At 45.7% G+C, this 20,351-nt stretch overlaps 2 long non-coding RNA genes across 2 annotated transcripts in view; one reads left to right on the top strand and one right to left on the bottom strand.

The window, feature by feature from the left end:
• The window catches only part of B230217O12Rik (RIKEN cDNA B230217O12 gene), a 37,703-nt gene extending 23,366 nt beyond the window's left edge, over positions 1 to 14,337 (top strand). The window contains exons 2-3 of the long non-coding RNA NR_040316.1: positions 12,737 to 12,938; positions 13,472 to 14,337. This is a non-coding gene — a long non-coding RNA (RIKEN cDNA B230217O12 gene). The remainder of the gene's footprint in view (positions 1 to 12,736; positions 12,939 to 13,471) is intronic.
• Gm50270 lies at positions 6,310 to 13,932 on the bottom strand. The gene is made up of 3 exons (XR_003952853.1): positions 13,438 to 13,932; positions 9,232 to 9,379; positions 6,310 to 7,321 (listed from the first exon to the last, which is right to left on the bottom strand). It is a non-coding gene; the product is annotated as a predicted gene, 50270 (long non-coding RNA).
• Positions 14,338 to 20,351: the final 6,014 nt, after the last annotated feature.

Below are 20,351 nucleotides of genomic sequence, written 5' to 3'. Positions count from 1 at the left end.
GTATACCCAAATAGTTATATACTCCATGTTACACTTGTATGTACACAAACACAAGAGCATATACAGGCATACACATGCCCTCCATATACATATGCTTGCCAGCATACACATACATACATGGGCACTCATATACATACAAGGGCATACCCACACAACCATATATTCTTACATACATGCAGACATGTTTGCATGCAGATGTGTACACAGAAAAATATACACACAAAAGCACGCCAAGAAGTATAGACTTGAATACACATATGTAGGCATACGTGTATAGACACAATAACAAATATGCTCACATACACATATACACATATTAGTCAATGGCATGCAGGAAGAACTGCAGGGGGCAAATGAGCTTCCTAGATAGTCCACCATCTTGCTTGGCCGCAGTGGGTGTACCCTGGAGAGGCACCGACCCAGGGGCTTCATCCGAGGGTTGCTTCTTGCTACTGATGTGCCTTCTCGTGGTTCTCATTGCTGAATTCCTCATTTATCTGGCTTGGTCTGATTGAGCATGGAGAGACACTCGCTGCCTATGGCCTGCTGTGATTACTTCCTGTTAGGCAAGTTTCTTGCCTATCAACCTGAGGATGACCTCTCATGAGATAATGCTGTTTAGATCGAGTAATGATGTCATGGAATTCCTGATTTGATCTAAGTAGTTTCAGGAGGTTAGTTTGACTTAAATAATTTTGGGAAGCTAGGGTAGTTGATAGAAAATTTAAAGTTTAGAATAGCCAGAGCTACATAGGTAAGAAAGGAGCAGAGTGGGCCCTAAGTGTTACCAGCATGTGACTATAGTAGCAAGAAAAGTAGGCTTGGGACAAGTTAATGATCCAAGTTCCTCCACCCTGTGATCTGGGAGCATGGCCACAGGTTTTGGTGTGCACTGTGAAGAGGAAGCTCATGAACAAAGAGTAGGTAATTTCCTTGAATATAAGAACAGGGAACAGATGATCAACCTGTTTAGACGACCAAGATTTTAAAACCAAGACTTAAGATAGATGACTTGTTTCTTAGTAAACACAACTTGTCATCAGCAAAGCATAGGGGAAACACTTGCTACCATATATCTGGTTTGCTTAAACTTTGCTAAATCCATAACATGAAAATGATTGCTTTGGGGTTACAATGAAGTTGCGGAAAGACAGATGAGGAATATATTTTTAGGTATAAGTTTCAAAGGAAGAATATGTAATCAGTCCTGTTGGAATTCCCCTTTTGTGTGATGACTTTCAAATGTTTTTTGAGGAATATTTTTTGTGGTGATTGTTTTTAGAGAGTACGTAACTTGTGGCTACGAGGTCATTTTCCTCTTACATAGAAAACTTTGTCTTAGGGGTTACAAAAGGGCTAAGGGAAAAAAAATAACGTTATTGGAACCCGCTGGTTGGAAGCTCTGCTCCATCCACCAAACCTGTGGTTGGTGCCTGCTCACTGGAGTTTGCTTCATCCACCAAAAATGTGTGTATGTATGTGTATATGTGTAAAGTGGTTGGAGCTTTGCTCTATCTACCCAGAGTGTTTATGTGTGTGTGCGTGTGTATGTATGTATGTATGTATGTATGTATGTATGTGTGAAATTGTTGGAGCTTGCTTGTTGGAGCTTGCCTTGCTTCATCCACTCTGTGTGTGTGTGTGCATGAGTGTGTGACACAAATTCACACACAAATGTGTATAAACACACATGAACACACAAACATATGCTGGTGTACCCACAGTGCATATTTACACATATATACACACATGCAAACATACTTATGCACAACACATATGTGAACACAGGCACACAAACCCATGCACACACATGTATACATGCACATGTATGCATACACATGAACTCATATGCAAATATATATACAGATATATAGATGTACACTCCTGTATACCTGTGTATGCACACCATAAACACATATTTATACACACAAGTATAAACACATGTACACACATACACACATGAGCACTAAACATAGAACCAGCCTTCCATGTTCTGAAGTATTGGAAACCGTCAGCCGAAGTAAACCTTCCTTTTAAAGCTCCTTACGTCAAGGCGAAGAAAGGCTGACTAACATGCTTTCTAATGTAACACTTTTTAAAAAACATGTTTAATTTATTATTTGTGTGAGCATGCACATGGGCATGCAGGTGCCTGAGGAGGCCAGGAAGGTGTCAGGTAGCCTGGAGCTGGAGGCACAGGCAGTCGGAGCCTCCCAGCGTGAGTGCTGGAAAGGGGTTCTCTACAATTGTAAACAAGCTTAACTCTCTGGCCCGCCCAGCCCAGTGTGCTGCTTTTATGCAGATTGCTTGTTCTCATTTGTTTTGACTCCTTGAAGTACTGCGCTATTACTTATAATCACTTACTATAAATTTGACTTTAAAAACCCTTATGAGAAGCTGTAACTACATAATAAAATGATCATAAATGATATCAAAAGCTAGATAAGCTAGGAACGTCTATATACTCCAGGCTAGTAAACTACCCAGCAAAAGAGAGGTTCTGACGAGAATGGGAAGCTTGCAGTTTGTCAGGGAGGAGCAAGATGGGAGGAGAGGCAAGAGTGGTCCCACAGCTGTGGTAAGATGCTTGGACCTTCACACAGAAGGAACACCGAAAAGGCTTAAAGAGCAGCACGCAGTCAGTGTTATAGTCTACATTGTAAAGTCTTGGCAGAGGTAGCAAACAAGACTACAGAATGTCCGGGAATATGAATTTCATACAACAGCGAGTAACTATTTTTAAATATTCGGCTATGTTTTACCTGGTAAAGATAAAGAGTATAGAAATGTTTTATTAGAATAGGTGTGTTACCTCCTTCCAGCCTAGCAAGGCTGGCTGTGACCATCCGCCTCTGCTTGAGCGGAGCCACCTGCTGTGCTGCTCTTTTGATGTGCCACTACCAGCCTGAGGCCCAAACTGCCGGAGGCCTCCGGTTCTCTTCCAAGAATCTTCCGGAGTTAACACCGAACTGCCATCTTTGCGAGTTCCCACTAGAAGGCTGACCTATCTACTTCTAAGGAACTTGCTTGGCTAGGGACGGGCCTCCCCTTTTCTTTATAAAGCGTGCTTGCTGACATTAAAATTGAACCTTGAACAGAAAGCTTGTCTTGGTTCCTTCCTTATCTCGCGCAGCCCAGCCCTTCTTCTCTTCCAGGTTTCCAAAATGCCTTTCCAGGCTAGGACCCAGGCTGTGATCTGCTGGCCAGACACAACATAGGTGCATTCTGTGTAATGTAGGAAGCTATGCTAACAAATGATTTTCTGTTCTGCGTTGAGATAGCGTTCTATTCTGTCACCTGGCCTAGATTCTTCCTGACTATGTCCTCTGAGCATGTGTGACTTCCCGTGTGTACCACCACACACAGTAACATAGACCGACTGTTGACACAGATTAAAACTTACATGAGTTGTATTTTGTATGGTAACAACTTTTTTTTCCCCTCCATTTTTAAGGGTCTTTTAGTATAACCAAGGCTGTCCTTGAACTCCTGACGTCTGCATCTTGAGCACTGGGAATTCAGATTCTTCTCATTTTTCTGTAGTTATAAAATAATTAAATAAATCCCGGTAGCCGCACATTCCTCGCTACCGGCCCCAATGTTCTAGGTTTCCAAATGGAAGACACAAGTACAGCCTTTATATTTTGATATGCCTTAATCAACTCAGTGGCTGGGCCACTTCCTAACCTCCATGCGGTTAACCCACCCCCTACCCCCGTCCCCCTCCCGCCATAGTCTTACATTCTATCTTGGCTGCTCTGGACCCAGAGGGCTGCCCAGCTGGGCTTTCTCTCCCCGTTCATTCACATGTCGGCCATGCCTCCCTGTCCTCCACTCTCCTCAGGCATGGCAGTTCTCCTTTCTTTCTTCTCCTTCTCCTTCTCCTTTCTCAGTTCCTAGCCCTGGAATCCTAAATGTTCTGCCTCTGTCTGCCCTGCCCAGCCATTGGCTGTTGGCATCTTTGTTTACCAATCAGAACCAACTGGAGGCGGGGTCCCTCAGTGTCTTATGCATAGTGTAGACATTCCTGTAAACAGGTTGGGGGGGGCATAATTAACATGAGAATGCAAGCAGCTACATTTTTCTTCTGAAAAAAAAAACTATTTAAAAATTATTTATTTATTTTGGGGGGCAGCAGGGGACCCATGCCTTGCGTGCATGTGGGAATCTGAGGATAACTTGTCAGACTAGGTAGTAGGCACGTCATCTGTGGGGCATTGGGCTGTGCACAGACAGCCTGGTCTCCAGTCAAGCATAGGTCTTGAACCCTGGGGGATCCAATGGGTGGTGATCGATCATGTCTCCTGGACCCCTGGCTCCTGTCACCCCCACAGCCTCTGCAGGAATGATGTGTAACTATCAGTCACGTAGACAATGTGTCCCAAGCTCCTGGCATTCTGGCTAGACTCCACCCCCACAGTTACCTGACAATAGCCAGGTATGCTCCTCCCCACAGTTACCTAATAGCCTAGCCCACTATAAAAGGGACTGCCTGACCCCTCCTCCCTCTCTTTAAGCTTTCACCTTTCTTACTCTCTTCTCTAGACCTCCTTCTCTCTCTCTCTTCACCCCTCTCTCCACATGGCCATGGCCAGTGTCTTAGTCAGGGTTTCTATTCCTGCACAAACATCATGACCAAGAAGCAAGTTGAGGAGGAAAGGGTTTATTCGGCTTACACTTCCATATTGCTGTTCATCACCAAAGGAAGTCAGGACTGGAACTCAAGCAGGTCAGGAAGCAGGAGCTGATGCAGAGGCCATGGAGGGATGTTCTTTACTGGCTTGCTTCCCCTGGCTTGCTCAGCCTGCTCTCTTATAGAACCAAGACTACCAGCCCAGAGATGGTCCCACCCACAAGGGGCCCTCCCCCCTTGATCACTAATTGAGAAAATGCCTTACGGTTGGAGCTCATGGAGGCATTTCCTCAACTGAAGCTCCTTTCTCTGTGATAACTCCAGCTGTGTCAAGTTGACACAAAACCAGCCAGTACAGCCAGCCTCTCTCTTTCTACCTTCTCTCTTTCCACTGCCTTTCTACAATAAAGCTCTAAAAACCAGACTGTCTCTGCTCATTAAGCCCCCCCCCCCCTTGCTTGGACAATGGGATAGGTTTTCCCCTAAGGAGCTGTGTCTAACCTCCTGCCAGAAGGCCTTCCTGTGCTCCAGCCATGGACCAAGGTCTCTCTCCTGCATGAGAACCATTCAGTGTCCCCCCTCTCCCCCTGCCCTCTCCTCCTTTTGGCCCCGGGGGCTAACAGAGCTATTCTCATTCTGTTCTCAGCTCTTCCGCAGTATCCAGCGGTGTCTGGGATGCCCAAAACTGAGAACCTGGTATCTAGGACTGCCCCTCGTCCACCACCTGCCGAGCTGGGGTCTAGTGGCTTCACACAGCCAGACACCCACCCGGAGCCACGTGGAAAGGCATGCAACAGTCTGCCTGCCCAGAGCACTGGAACTCTGGTAGAGGGAGGGTTTTCTCCCACTCCATCTTTCCTCCACACACACTGCCCCACAGTCATCCACTGAGCCTTCTCATTGGCACCTAGGTTTCCTTAATACATGCCCTGAAACATGACAGCTTTCTTTTCCAAATAAAATCTGTAATTGGCATATACGGTATTGGGTTTCATTATGGCATTTTTCATTTCTTTTCTTTCTTTCTTTTTTGGTTTTTCGAGATAAGGTTTCTCTGTGTAGTCCTGGTTTTCCTGGAACTCACTCTGTAGACCAGGCTGGCCTCAAACTCAGAAATCCACCTGACTCTGCCTCCCAAGTGCTGGGACTAAAGGTGTGTGCCACCACTGCCCGGCAATTATGGCATTTTTCAAACACTTTTGTTGTTGGTGGTGCTGTTGATTCTCCACTCCCCTCTCGCCCACCCCTGACCTCCTGTGCCCTCTCCCCCTCCCGGCATGACTTCTACGTTTGACCAGGTGGGGTTTTTGTTTGGTTGTTTGGCTTTTTTTGGTTTGGTTTGTTTTTTAAATAGTATACATTAATTGTAAAAAGCAACAGGCTTCATTATGATATTTTGTCACAGGACATGTGGCAGTTTGAAAATATATCTCATGGCTGCCTCTGTGTTTCCTGGCAGGTGGCAATCTGATTGGATAAGTTCATAGGCGCTGCGCAGCAAACTCAAGTGTGCACTGAGCTCAATGCCTGGCAAGCTCAATCCGAGGCAAGCTCAAAACGAGGCAAGCTCAAAAGGCAGCAAACCCAAACTTAATGTTGTGCTATACAAGCCATGCATCTACTAAAACACTCTAAAAACACATACATAGAGTTTTTTTAAAAAAGACACACACACATTTTGAAAGTACGCCAAACTCAATATAGTTCTCATTTTTCCATCTATCATTAAACAGATTTAAATCCACATGGGGTCCAACTCTCACCAGTCATAGAACTTTCTATATTTCTCTGTATTTCTAGGGGTAGCATGCACTTCTTCCACGATGCTGTGAATGGGGTCTCTTTTCTTTGTATTTTTGAACAGATTATGTGATGTGGCTATTGTTTTTATATGCTTTTGGGGGATTTATCTTGTACTCTGCTAGTCCACTGGGGCATTGCTAGAAATAACTCAGATATTTTGTCGAAGTGTCTGTAAATCCCATGCTTTCCTCTCTATCTTCAAATAGCAACAATGAACGACTAACTATGGGACCTGGTGAGATGAAGATCTTACGTTTAGTGGGTTAAGACATCTGCTGTCAAACCTGCCTGGGACCCACATAGTGGAAGGAGAAAAAAGATTCTTACAGATGCAGGTTGTCTGTCGTCTGACCTCCACACATGCCCTGTGACATCCCCACACACAGACACATGCACATGTGCACACGATAAATAAATAAGTAAGTAAATAAATAAATAAATAAATAAATAAATGTGACTGAACAACAACATGACTCCAGGGGTGACAGAGATGGCTCAGTGGTTAAGAGCACTGGCTGCTCGTCCAGAGGACCTGGGTTTGATTCCCAATATCCACCTGATTGCTCACTGCTGCCTGTGACTCTAGTTTCAAGGGATCTGACACCCTCTTCTGGCCTCCAGAGGTATCAGGTAAGTGGTATAGATCGTGCAGGCAAATGCCCGGACACGTAAAACAAAAATAAATTTAAAGAACCCCCTAAAACCAAACACCTGTGATCCTACTTAACGTAGAGGAGAAATCCGTGTGCAGATAGATGGTCACCCGGCGAGGGAGCGGCCGTGGTCATGAAGTTGGTGTTCTCAGGCGAGGCTCATCACGGTATCCCGATGTGCTGACCACTGCATTTCCCCCAAATCTGGGAGGCTCATAGCTTGCACTTTCCCCTGACATACAAAAGGAGAGAAAAGTTGTTCCTATCAGTGTGGGGGGTTTTGTTTTTTTTTTTTGTTTGTTTGTTTTTGTTTTTTTGTTTTTTTTTGGTTTTGAGGCAGGGTTTCTCTGTGTAGCCCTGGCTGTCCTGGAACTCACTTTGTAGACCAGGCTGGCCTCGAACTCAGAAATCCGCCTGCCTCTGCCTCCCGAGTGCTGGGATTAAAGGTGTGCGACACTATGCCCGGCCAGTGTGAGATTTTACAGGCACTCAAAACTGTTATTATAAATGACTTCATGCTAGAGTTCAAAATACATGCCTAATCTTATCATGTTTACACATAAATAGTACAGAATGGCAGAAACAGGATCCTGATTGTATATTGCATCCACACCTACCTCCCATTAAAGAGTCTTTTATCCTTTTCTCCTTCCTCCCTCCCTTCCTCCTTCCGTCTCTCCTTCCTTCCTCCCTATTTCCTACCCCTCCTTTCCTCTCTCTCTCCCACCCTCTCTTCCTCCGTCCCTCCCTCTCTCCCTCCCTCCTTCCCTCCATTCTTCCTTCCTTTCTTCGAGGCAGGGTATCACTATATATTGCTGACCTGGAATTTGAACCCACGGAAAAGTCCTGCCTCTGTCTCCCAAGTGCTGGGATCAGTGTGATGCACGGGTACACCCAGCATTAAAATTATCATGCTTATTATTATCACAGAACCCTATCTTTGTACAAAGCTAAAGACCGAAACACCCCTAACAGATGAAATCTAAGCAACTCATCCACCCATCACTGGATTCCAAAGAAGAATAAATATAATTTTTCTTACTTACTTTTTAAAGTATAGTTAACTTTGAGTCTCAGTAGGATAGCTTTCAGATTTTTATCAAAAACTAACGTCACCATCATCTGATTCCTTATCATGAGTAGTCCTAACAGAGTGTGCCTTACTGTTCCAAACACCGGGCTCAGTCCCAGCCCATATCCAGTGCTGTGAACCAATGAAGAATTAGAATCTATGAATATGAGTTTACAAGGTAGCACCTTTAGGTGTTTAGGTTCACAGTTATTTTAATGTGTGCTGATTCATAAGCTGTAAAATGCAACACAAGTCAAAATATTTATTTGAGGTGCAGATGTTACACTAGGTGGCGCTATTTGGCAGCGTGAAACCTGTGTTGATTCCCGAAAATAAGGTTTTCTTTGTTTCGGTATTCTATGAGGCAGGGTCTCTCTACTTAGCCCTACTGATTTGAAACTCGCTGTGTCGAACAGCCAGCTCTCAAAGTTGAGTCATTTCCCCTTCCTTTGTGTCTTGAGCGTTGGAATTACCGGCGTGAGCCGCCACATTCTGCTAGATAATGGTTCCGTTATACTTTGCCATACTTTACAGTTATTCCGAAGGTACACAAAGCAATTCAGTTATTTGTGATTTTAAAGTAATAGGCTTTTAACTTAAAAATAGGGGTCGACAGAAGACTGCAAGTGGAAAACCCACCTGTGATTCTACGTTGCGATATCTTTTGAGCTTTATATCTCTATGGTGCAGGAACCTCACAGAGAGGCAAGTCCCATGCCAGACCTTGACCTTCCACTCCCATGATGCTCATCGAAATGGGACTCATAATCTCACTGAGCTGTAGGTATTTGTGGTTTTCTCAGTTTTGACTCTTCTTCCTCCTCCAGGTTCTATTCTTTTCATATTATTGTTTTACGTAGCGTGTGCGCACGCACGCACGCACATAATTGTAATTTGTTTGTGTTTACCTACCCTTCTCTTCTGTCCCTTCCTGCCTTCCCTCACTGGCCAGCTCTCCCCCAGAACAGTTACCCTTCCTCTTCTATGTCATAGCTATAGATACTGATGTAGACTCAACAATAAGAAAACATTGCAACATTTTGTCTTTCCCCATAATCCTCTCTTCCCACCTTTTCCTCCATTCACTTTGGCCTCTCTTCTATAGTCAGCACCTCCAAGCACACACACGATTCTTCTTATGTGGAAAGTTGAGACGTCTGCTTTTCCAAGTCTGGCTTATTTCTCTTAACATGATGGTCTTCAGTTCCATCCATTTTTCTGGAAAAAAAAATCACACACTTCATCTGTCATCACAGCTGAATAAACACTCTACTGTGTATAAATGCCACTTATTTATTTATTTATTTATTTATTTATTTATTTTTGCCCACCATCTGTTGATAGGCATCTAGGCTGGTTCCTTCCTTAGCTGTTGTGAATAATTCAGCAATCAACACCCACACACAAGTATCTCCCTGCTCTGCCAACTAGGCTACTTTTAGTTTGCTGAGAAACCCCCACACCTTTGAGAAACCATGCTGTACCAGTCAGTCTATATTCCCTTCAGCATAAATAAAGGCCACTCCCACTCCCTCCCCACATCCTTGCCACAGTTTGTTGGCATTTGCTTTTCTGCTGACTGAGGTGAGATGAAATCTCAATACAGTTTTAAGTTGCATTTTCTTGACAGTTAAAAATGAACATTTCTCCTCCACTTCTCTTTCTCCTCCTTTCCAAGACAGGGTTTCTCTGTGTTGTCCTGAAACTCATTCTGTAAACCAGGCTGGCCTTGAACCCAGAGATCTGCCCTATTCTGCCTCCTGAGTGCTGAGGTTAAAGGTGTGCACTGCCACGCCTGGCTGAACATCTTCAAGTATTTATTGGACAATTTGGCTGTTCCATAATTCAGAACTGACCCTTGCTGCTGTCTCCAGCAATGTGCAGGATGCCAGATTCAATCTCCCTGTCTGCATCTCCTGCTCCTCTCTGCAACTGCATTGTCCTGAACCCTGTACCGATGAGGACTGACAGCTAATTGTGCACACCTCTTTCCAAGTCCAGGTTCAATAGGCTCAGTAGCCTGGAATCAGGTGAGGGGAGGGTGTTTATGCCACGGAAATCAGCTGATGCTTCAAACAGGAGTCTCTCTTCCTAAGAGCCACTTGTTAACTGTTTGCCTGCACTTGGAGAGATGGTGGCTGCCATCTTGTCTTCACAGCTTCTCTCCCATCCCAGTTTCTCTTGTCTCAGACTTTGTTTTTTATTAGCATTCTCCTGGACTCAGTTCTGGGTCTCTCTCCTCCCTTTCAAACATTAGCTAGCTTCAAGAACAGTCTTACTAATTCCCACGTATTTAAATGAAAACATTATCAGGAGTACCACATTCAGATAGGTGTTTCTTTCTCCATACCCTCTCTTGTGACCCCTCCCCCATTACCCTCTCTTGTGACCCCTCCCCCATTACCCTCTCTTGTGACCCCTTCCCCATTGCCCTCTCTTGTGACCCCTCCCCCATTACCCTCTCTTGTGACCCCTCCCCCATTACCCTCTCTTGTGACCCCTCCCTCTATTCAGACTCCTTCATCACTCAGCTGCAGACCTTTAATATCAAACCATGAATATGAATTTGTGTCTCACGGACGGACAGACAGACAACACAAACGCATGGCCAGAGCAGAGTCTCAGACTTGACTGCACAATGTTTTCTCTTTCCTCTTTTCCATCCCACTGGACGCGAGAACCATACACTCTTCTGGTTGAAGCCAGAACCCAGAGAGTCAGCGGACCTTCTTAACTCTCATCAAATCAACAAACCCTGCCCCAACTCTACCTCCCAACTGTTTTTGACTTCGCACGTGTGCACGCATGTGTGTGTGTGTGTGTGTGTGTGTGTGTGAGAGAGAGAGACAGACAGACAGACAGAGACAGAGAGATAGTGAGAGAAAGAGAGAGGGGGAGAGAGAGACAGAGAGAGGGAGAAAGAGACAGAGAGAGGGAGAGAGAAAGAGACAGAGAGAGGGAGAGAGAGAAGAGAGAGAGAGGGAGAGCGAGAAGGACCTCCAGACAGTTATGTGCTTCCAGCTAAATCTTCCTTCAGTCTGTACCCTCTCTGTTCTGATCTTCCTTACGGGATTAGGACAGAACTTTCTGGAACTGCCTGCTCTACAGTCTTTTAACCTTGCATCCTGTCTCCTCCAGTGTTATCTTGTATGGGTAAGGGGCTGCCCCGGGCATCATTTCATTACGCAGCTCACAAAAGGGAGAGACTAGAATCCCTGACCCACTCTGGTTTTCTCAGGGAACTTTGACTTTCTTGGCTGTTCATTTCCCCCAGGGATCCCGAGGTGTGTTATCAAGGGGCCAGCCTGAGTTTGTTTTTCAACTTGTACCCTTTCCTAAAGAGGGGGTGGTGCAGAGTGCCGTCTGTCACTTAGGGTAGGTTTCCAGGAATTGCTCAAGCAATTCTGTCGTCTGTGACTGTGAAAGGATAAGACACCCACCTTCACTAGAGGGCGCACATGAGCCACTGTGAAAAGAAATTCTCTCTCTCTCTCTCTCTCTCTCTCTCTCTCTCTCTCTCTCTCTCTCTCTCTCTCTCCTTCCCTCCCTCCCTCCATCCTTCCCTCCCTCCCTCTTTCCCTTTCTCCCTCCCTCCTGCCATTCCCCTTCCTATCTCTCTACGGGGCTAGTTGGGATTACAGGTGTGAGCCACAAACCCGTCCATTCAAGAGTAATCATTGCAGGAATTCCATTAACAGTAGACTTTGAAAAACTTCAATGACTAGCAAATGAAAACTGAGGCAGCCTGAAATAAATACTATTGACTGCACCACCGACCGAGGCAGCCTCTGAGACTCAGAAAAATCTTCAGGATAAACTGGTAAATGAAAATGCGCTCTGTAGGGTCAGTATGGAATAAAAGAAGTCATGTTGTATTGTGTGTGTCCTACCATCACACATGGGTGTTTGTAAAGGAGGGAGGTTGTGAAGAAGGATAGCTAACAGACGTAGATCTTAAGCATCCCTCAAAGGTGGGTTAAAGGTCGGTCCCCAGCTTTAGGTACATGATGGTGCATCCCAAAGGGACTGTGAAATTCTGGTCCATGGGGCAAGAGGACACCAGATGGAAGAACTGGTAAAATCCCCTCAAAATAAGATTGAACCCCTTCTTTTAAAAAACTAAACACCTATCTCAAAGTATCGCTCCGTGGCACCTCAGTCTTCTAGCAGGCTGAACCATGAAGTTCAGGTCTCAGTGACTTGTCCCCAACCCTGGATCAGAATTGCTCCCAGTAGAGAAGCCGGTGCTCCCAAAGGCAGGCTTGGATGGTAGCGCAACCCCGGCAGGCTTCGAGGGTAGCGCAGCCTTGGCAGGCTTGGATGGTAGCGCAGCCTCTGCAGGCTTCGAGGGTAGCGCAGCCTTGGCAGGCTTGGATTAGGTAGCGCAACCCCGGCAGGCTTCGAGGGTAGCGCAGCCTCGGACAGAACACCCTCCAGAAGCTTATGGTGACACAGCAGACCCAAACTCAGCCGTATTCTCCTGCCTGACTCCCAGGAGGGGCAGAACCTGTTTTCACCCCTGCCCTGACCACCTACACTCATTCTCCTGTACCCTGACTTGTCTCAATCTCCCAGACAGAAAGCCCGGAACTGGCAACCAGGACCAGAGACTTGGAGGCTGGAAGTCAATAACCAAAGTGCCAGCACAGACCAAGCTGGGAGGACTCCATTCTGGATTGCGGATGGCCACCTTCTTGCCAGGAGTCAAAAGTGAGCAGCAGTGCCCACCTCTTGGTCATGCAGGGTGAAGGACTGAACCAGGGCTTGTGTTTGCCAGGTGAGCTCCACCCACTGAGCTTCACCCCCACCCATTCTCTCACATCGCACACTGCCATTCTCACATTTACTGCTGTCTTCCCCAGCATAATTTTTATTAATGATTTGGGAATTTCATACAATGTACCCTGGTTATACTCGTTTCCCATTCTTTCCAGGTCCACTCTTGTGCCCCAGCCAAAAGGAAAAGAAGGAGGAGGAGGAGGGGGGAGGGAGAGGGGGGAGGAGGAGAAGGAGCACCCACTGAATCTGATTTGTGTTGCTCATGTACTCATTGGAACGTGGTCAAATTCCCAGTGGCCAGCCCCTTAGAGATAACTAAGTTTTCCCCGGAGTTCATCAGAAGCCTTTGACGGTGAAGCGCTATGCTTCAGCATCTTTATCATAGTTTTAAGGACTCGAATCCATAATTTAATGTCTAGACTGTTTCTTTTGGGGGAGGGGAGGTTGGCACAAAAGGCTTCAAGATCTCTCATTCTCAGTTACGGGTCTACACTCACCGGTACTATTGTAAGAGAATCTTCCTGCCCACAGCAGCTTGCGGCACCGGGAATGATGGACAGCCACGTGGTCTCTGGCTGGCAGCGTGGATGAGACACCGATGTGGATTCAGAGGCACCAAGGACTACGAACATCAACATGGCCTCCACAGCAGCACTGATCATGGAAGTCTTTCAAGGGGACAACTCAGAAAATGAATCGTTCTTCATCTCGGATATCTTGTTGCTCAGAGTCAGGGTGATCGTGGGATCGGGCAGCGTGTGTGTGGAACAGAAGTGGGCGTGGGGGGGGCACCTAGAAGAGCTGCGGCTCCATTCTGCGGGCTGAGCGGCAGCAGTACTTGTCCTAGCAGGCGGGAACCGGGTGAGGTGGATCCTATAGTTGCTTGAGCCTCCAGGGTCCGAGGAGAACCTTCTCTACTGGGCAATGACATGCTCCTTTGTGCCCTCCCCCTGCCGCAGCCCTGCTCCATACCCATCGCTGCCCAGTCTCGCTTCCCTCTGTTGCGCTGCTCTGTTCTGCAGTATGGAAAAAAAATATACTTTAGGGGTGGGGCACGCCATTGAACTTTTCATAATTTCCATCTCTTTGCTGAAATTCCCTCTGACTACACCCATTGTCAGCTTTCCCCACCAGATCCTTTAATGTATTGTTACACTTTTTAAAATTCTTCTCTGCTAATTTGAATACTCAGATCATATGCAAATCCGCTTCTGTTGCTTCTGTCTAGTGTAATTTTTTTTCCTTCCGAAGCGTTTTTTTTCTGCTAGTGTTCTTACAGTACCCCAGGGGAATGCGATGTCTCATACAGGCTGTGAGACAGGGCTGCTTCATACAGGCCAACAGGGACCACAAATGCCTCCTACAGGCTGGGGAATGCAACGTCTCAGCTTTTGTTCATTGAAAAAAAAAAGCATGTATGTGTGCGTGTGTGCGTGCATGTGTGTGCATGTGAGTAGAGGAGGACATGCAGTACCCTGCTGGTCACTCCCCACCCGAATTCCATTGAGGAAGTGTCTCCCTGAAGCTGGAGCTCTGATTTTCCAGCAAGACTTATATTCCAGCAAGCTCCAGTGACTTCCTATCTCCATCCCACTGAACCATGTGGTCACAGGCATCGTCAGGACCACGCCCACTTTGTTCTGTGGGAGCTGGAATCCAAACTCTGGTCCTTATAGTCGCCAAAGCAAGCACTCTTACTTGCTAAACCATTACTCCAACCTAAAAAGGGTTTCAATGGCTCAGTCAGTAATGTGCCTGGAGCACACAGACAGGAGGTTTTGAGTTAAGATCCCCAGTTCTCATATAAAGCCGGGCATAGCTATTGTATCTGACCTCAGTGCTCGGTCAAGGGTCACACAGGTGGCTCCCTGGAGCTCCTTGTCCAGCTAGCCTAGCCAAATAGATGAGTTCTTGGGTTGACAAACAGACCTCGTGTCTAACAATGGAGTGGCACACTGTTGACCTAAGTGGCCTTTAGACTCATGCATACATACACTCACATTCACAGACAAACAAAGGACTCCCGGACACACACACACACACACACACACACACACACACACACACACACAAATCTAGGGCCTTCACCTGCTGAGTCATCTCTCCAGATTCCTTTTGTTACTTATAAGTGTTACACTGTTTCCCTTTCAGAAGTTATCGATTACTTCATATTCATTGGGTTTTGTTTTGTTTCTTTTGCTTCTATGTGACTTGTTACTTGCTCAATTTGATGAAATTTTTTTAAATTCTATGTTTTCACTTCTAAAACTTTAGTTTGGTTCATTTGTTTGTTGTTTAATCTTTAATGTAGGCTATAATTAGATACTTAATGTTTTCCGGACTCATGGAAGGCTTGGTCTCAGGCTGTTGGCAAACCTAAAGAGGTAATTAGATCATGCCTGTGCTAATTCATCAATGAATCCACTGACCAGTTCACAGTTCAGGGCTTACTAGGGCTTAACTGTGTGTCTGAGGGTGGGGAAGGGGGCAGCTAGGGAGTGACTCGAAAGGTCTGCCCTGGCTACAACCTTTTTCCTCTTGTATTTGCCTTTTCTCAGTGGAGCCAGTTAACCACGGACAGTAAACTCTGAAACCACATATCAGAATGAACTTTGCATCCTCCGAGTTGCTTTATCTGACTGTGAGGTCAGTTTTCTGTTACCCTGACACAAGCTAAGAACATTTGGGAAGAGGGTGACTCAAGTGGGAAGACCCATCCCATCCCATCCCTGGGCTATTGGTCCTGGGTTCTATAAGAAAGCAGGCTGAGCAAGCCAGTAAGCAGCACTCCTCCATGGCCTCTGCCTCAGCTCTGGCTACAGGTTCCTGCTTTAAGTCTACCCTGACTTCCACTGATGACTGCCTGTGCAGTGGAAATGTAAGCCAAATAAATGCCTTTCTCTTCAAGCTGCTTTGAGTCATGGTGTTTCTCACAGCCTATGGAAGCAAATGAGGACATAGGTGTCTTGTCACAGCTATGTCATATACACAGGGAGAGTCACAGCAACTTTTCTCATCATATCCTCGCCTTCTTTCTTTTCAATATGTGAACTAGTTGAGGCACACTATCACTGTTGCCTGCTAGCTACAGTCTGTCTGTCTGTCTGTCTGTCTGTCATTCTCAGCCCGCGTTAACAACTGGCTTGTCTTTGGGCTTTGAGATACAGTCTCTTTTGCATCTTTAGCCATTTTCGACTGGATGCTGAGTACTGTAGCCATTACTTTATTGAATGCCGGGCTTTATTTGTTGTTGTTCTCCATCCTTGTAGGCTGTTAAGGTCTTTCCAGATCAATTTGCTCTTTTCAAGGCCCTTTAAAAACCGTGAGAGTGTACAGAGTATATCCTTCACGATGGCAATGTTTGAACTTCCCTACTCTTGTGACTCCTGTGGGTCCTCCACCAAATACCTTGGATTAATCACCAGTAAATGTCCTCTGTGCCTTTGAAGAATGTGTGAGCTCAACAAACCACTTAGTTTTCAAGTGTTTGCCCATTTTCCCTCTGGATCTCCAAGTGATATACCTAGAAGTCAATAAGGTCTCAAGAGGATGTTTGTGGATATTGGAAGCTTTTTCTCTATATAGCCACCCCCAACCTGGCAGCCCTTTCTCTATATACCCCTCCCCACCTGGAAGCTCTTTCTTTATCCCGCTCCCACACACACTCACGAGTTCTGTCCTCTCCAGCCTCTCTGGGATGTGAACTCTTTTAAACTCATCAAAATCAATGAACTCTGTTGTTTGGGTTTCTCTTTCCTCTGTTGTAATGCGGGGGGGGGGGGGGGCGGTTCTCCAGTCAGAACCTAGAGTGTCCTGTACCAATCGTCTACTCCCCTTTTTCTGAGGAAGGATTATCCCCAGGAAGCACTGTCCTGAGACGCCTTGTGCCCAACAGATAGAGAGCTGCTTCAGTTGTCTCACTGACATTTTAGTTGGTGACTCGAGTCCAACCGCTCCCTCATCACAGTCAGAAGCAATGGTGTAGGACCATCTACGCAGTAGATCCTACTAGATCTTGGGTAACTTCTCAAGGGTCATGTCCTTGAAGATGACAGACTCCCCTCCCAGCAACCATCCATTGCCAATAGCGACTCAGCTAGGGGTGGGACTTCATGACCACCTCCTTCCTCCATGCTAAGGTTTTGTACCTCGTGATTTTTCTCAGGTCTTATACACACTGTCACAACAGCTTTCCGTCTGTATGTGCAGCTGCTCTGGAGTGCCAGGACAAAACTGGTTTTCTGTAGTCACTGGCCACCTATGGTTCCTATAATCTTGCTGCTCCCCTCTTCTGGAATGACCCCTGAGCCTTGGAAGGAAGGGATGTGATCCAAATGTCCATTTAGGGCTTACATCTCTAACTCTCTGCATGGGGTCTCCATGTTGTCAATCAACATTCACTATAAAAACAAAGCTCTCTGAGGAAGCCCAAGAGATACATTAATACTAAATCATTAGGAGTCAGTTTAATACTATGTCTATTTACCAGAATAATAGTAGGTTTTCTTATAAGGCCCAGGACTCAACTCTCTGTGGGTTCTTGGTCCCTTGGCAATGGCAAGGCTGACTTTCCTCTTACAGACAGCATTAAATCCAATCAGAAAGTGGTTGGTTACTCCCATAACTTTCACACCACTATTGTATCCGCGGGAATGGCCTGAGGCTAGTCATTATTTTAACTTACAGAGTTCATAGCTAGGTAACACTGATGACTGATTTTATCCATGGCTCAAATGGCACCTTCAACACCCTAACACTACCACGACAGCTAGCTTAGTAGGGATGGTGGCTCCAGGTCAGGAACAGCTTGATTACTGCACGTTTATTTTTGTTGGCCTTTTAGATCTATCTCATATTGTTCAGTTTCAATGCAATGTATCTCTATGTTTTTAAAACCCATTCTAGTTGATACATTTGTATTTCCATAGCTCATTGGCATGCAGTGCCATTCCCGGCTGTTTTCTTCAAATGCCTCTCCATGCTTTTAATTCTTTACTAGGGTTTTTATTATTTGTCCATCAATTCCTCTATCCCCTAGCTTTTAAAACTGTTTTTATTTAAAGTATTTTTATACAATATATTTTGAGCATACTCATTCCCTCCCCCCAACTCCTCCCCCTACTCTCTGCTAACCCAACTCCATGCTCTTTCCTCTCTCAAAAAAGAAAAACAAACACTAAAAACCAAAAAAATAAAGAAAACCAAAACAGACAAACTAAAAAATAAATTTAAGACAAAATACAAAAAAGAAGAAAAGGGAGGGAGGGAGGAAGAGAAGAGAGGAGAGGGGAGTGAGAGGGGAGGGGAGAGGGGAGGGGAGAAGAGAGGAGGAGAGGGGAGAGGAGAGGGGAGGGGAGGGGAGAGGGGAGAGGAGAGGAGGAGAGAGGAGGTGAGGGGAGAGGAGAGAAGGGAGGGGAGGGGAGGGGAGGGGAGGGGAGGGGAGGGGAGGGGAGGGGAGGGGAGAGGAGAGGAGAGGAGAGGAGAGGAGAGGAGAGGAGAGGAGAGGAGAGAAAAAGTACACAAAGCCTTTGCTGCACGGAATTGGAAGCTCTACCACACTCACTTAGCATCTGCCTCTGCAGATTCCACTGACTCTTGCCCAGGGCTGATTCTTTTCTTGTGTGTCTATGGTCTTTGAAGCTTGCATTATTTTTGGTGGATTTTACCCCGTGGGAATTTTGGAGGTTTACATTAGGGATGCTTTAAAAATATTTATTCTAACCTCACCCTGGCCGTGCGTGTGTGTGTGTGTGTGTGTGTGTGTGTGTGTGTGTTCACATGAGTGGGTATACACAGAGGTTAGAAGAGGGAGTGGCTGGAGTTAGGGGTCTTGTGAACAGCTGACCTGGGTACTAGGACTGAACTCAGGCCCCTGAAGGACTGGCACATGCTCCTCACCACTCCACATCCTCCCCAGCCCTGAGGGAGCTGTGATAATGTAGAACTTTGCTTCATTTTCTTGAAGGTCTGAGATTCTAACTAATGCTAACCTGAGGCCACTTAACCTTCTGTAGGAGCCAGGCTTAACCAAGGTCCCCCAGTCGCCCTCTACCTCACAGGAGTCTGAGGTCTGCTCTTGTTCCAGGTCCTCATTGTCCGTTACACAGAGGGACCTAAAAAGGTGTTTGATGTAAAAGCATTAAATGTCCTTTCTGACTTGACGTCACACATTAAGCAGAATGATTCTCACACCACTTGTAAAAAAATTCGGGTTAAGAATGAGAAGCGACAGGAGCAAGAACTGCAAGCTGTGGTGGTGAAGAATCAATATCCAACCATTTAAAGACAGAAAGCATGAATAACGCACACTAGCGCCCTCCCATGCCAACTTGAAAGCATACTTTTGGCAAGAGCCAAACGTAACTAACCATTTGTTTTTTAAGACACATCGGAATACACTTCTTCTGGTCAATCCAAATCCCTCCTTCTAATTCATAGTATAGAATTTGTAGCATGGCATTGCTTGACCTTGAACTTGGCACTCAGTGTGTCTCCAAAGGCCCCTTGTTCATCTCAGCCTCCTTGCACAGTGTTATTACCTCAGAAGAGTCTGTCTTGACTCTTGCAGGTTGGAAGGTTCTTCAATTCTTCCAATCTCTGAGGGGATTCTGCAATATGGCTGGCTCTGAAGGCATTTCCCAGTAGTATCTGGGGCAAGGGAGATGTCTCAGTGTGTCAAGTGCGTACCCAGCATGTCACGTGCTTACCCAGAAGCATTGAAGACCTGTGTTCAGGTCCCCAGAGCCCACATAAAGCTGATAGGGTACCAGGTGCCTAACCCAGCACTGGGGCTGGGGAGGGGACAGGTAGATCCCATTCACCAACCAGTGTAGGGGAAGCAGTGAGCTCCAGGTTCAGTGCAGAGACCCTGTCTCAAAAAAACAAGGGGAAGTGCAATACAGGAAGACGCCTGGCACATCCGTTCACATCCGTATGAGCACACATAGTTGTGTACACACACACACACACACACTCGTCAAGTAAAGCTATATAAATCAACCATGTATATGTATGTGTATCTATATGTGTATATTATGTATATGTGTGTATATATACATGTGTTATGTGTGTATATATACATATGTTATGTGTGTATATATATACACACATACACACACACATATACTCAGACCTGATAATAAATCTGAAGATAAAATCCAGTTCATAGGAAACTCTTTTAGCTAAAGATAATCTTTGATAATTAATTTATTTTTCAAGCTTCCAGGCCTGAATATACATGCCCTTCATTGTCTATGGGAGACTATTTCTAGTGCCATCAGAGCGAATGGTCAAAATTCCTCTATAAAATGCTGTCATGTTTGCATGTAAACTATACACTTCTGCCTGAATTCTTTAAATCACTTCCAGATTAGTCATAATAACCCAATGCTCAATGAAAATGTAACATAAA

Source organism: Mus musculus, chromosome 19 (genome assembly GCF_000001635.26).
Source record: "Mus musculus strain C57BL/6J chromosome 19, GRCm38.p6 C57BL/6J".
Classification (NCBI taxonomy): domain Eukaryota; kingdom Metazoa; phylum Chordata; class Mammalia; order Rodentia; family Muridae; genus Mus; species Mus musculus.
This window is presented reverse-complemented; position numbering and strand designations above follow the sequence as displayed.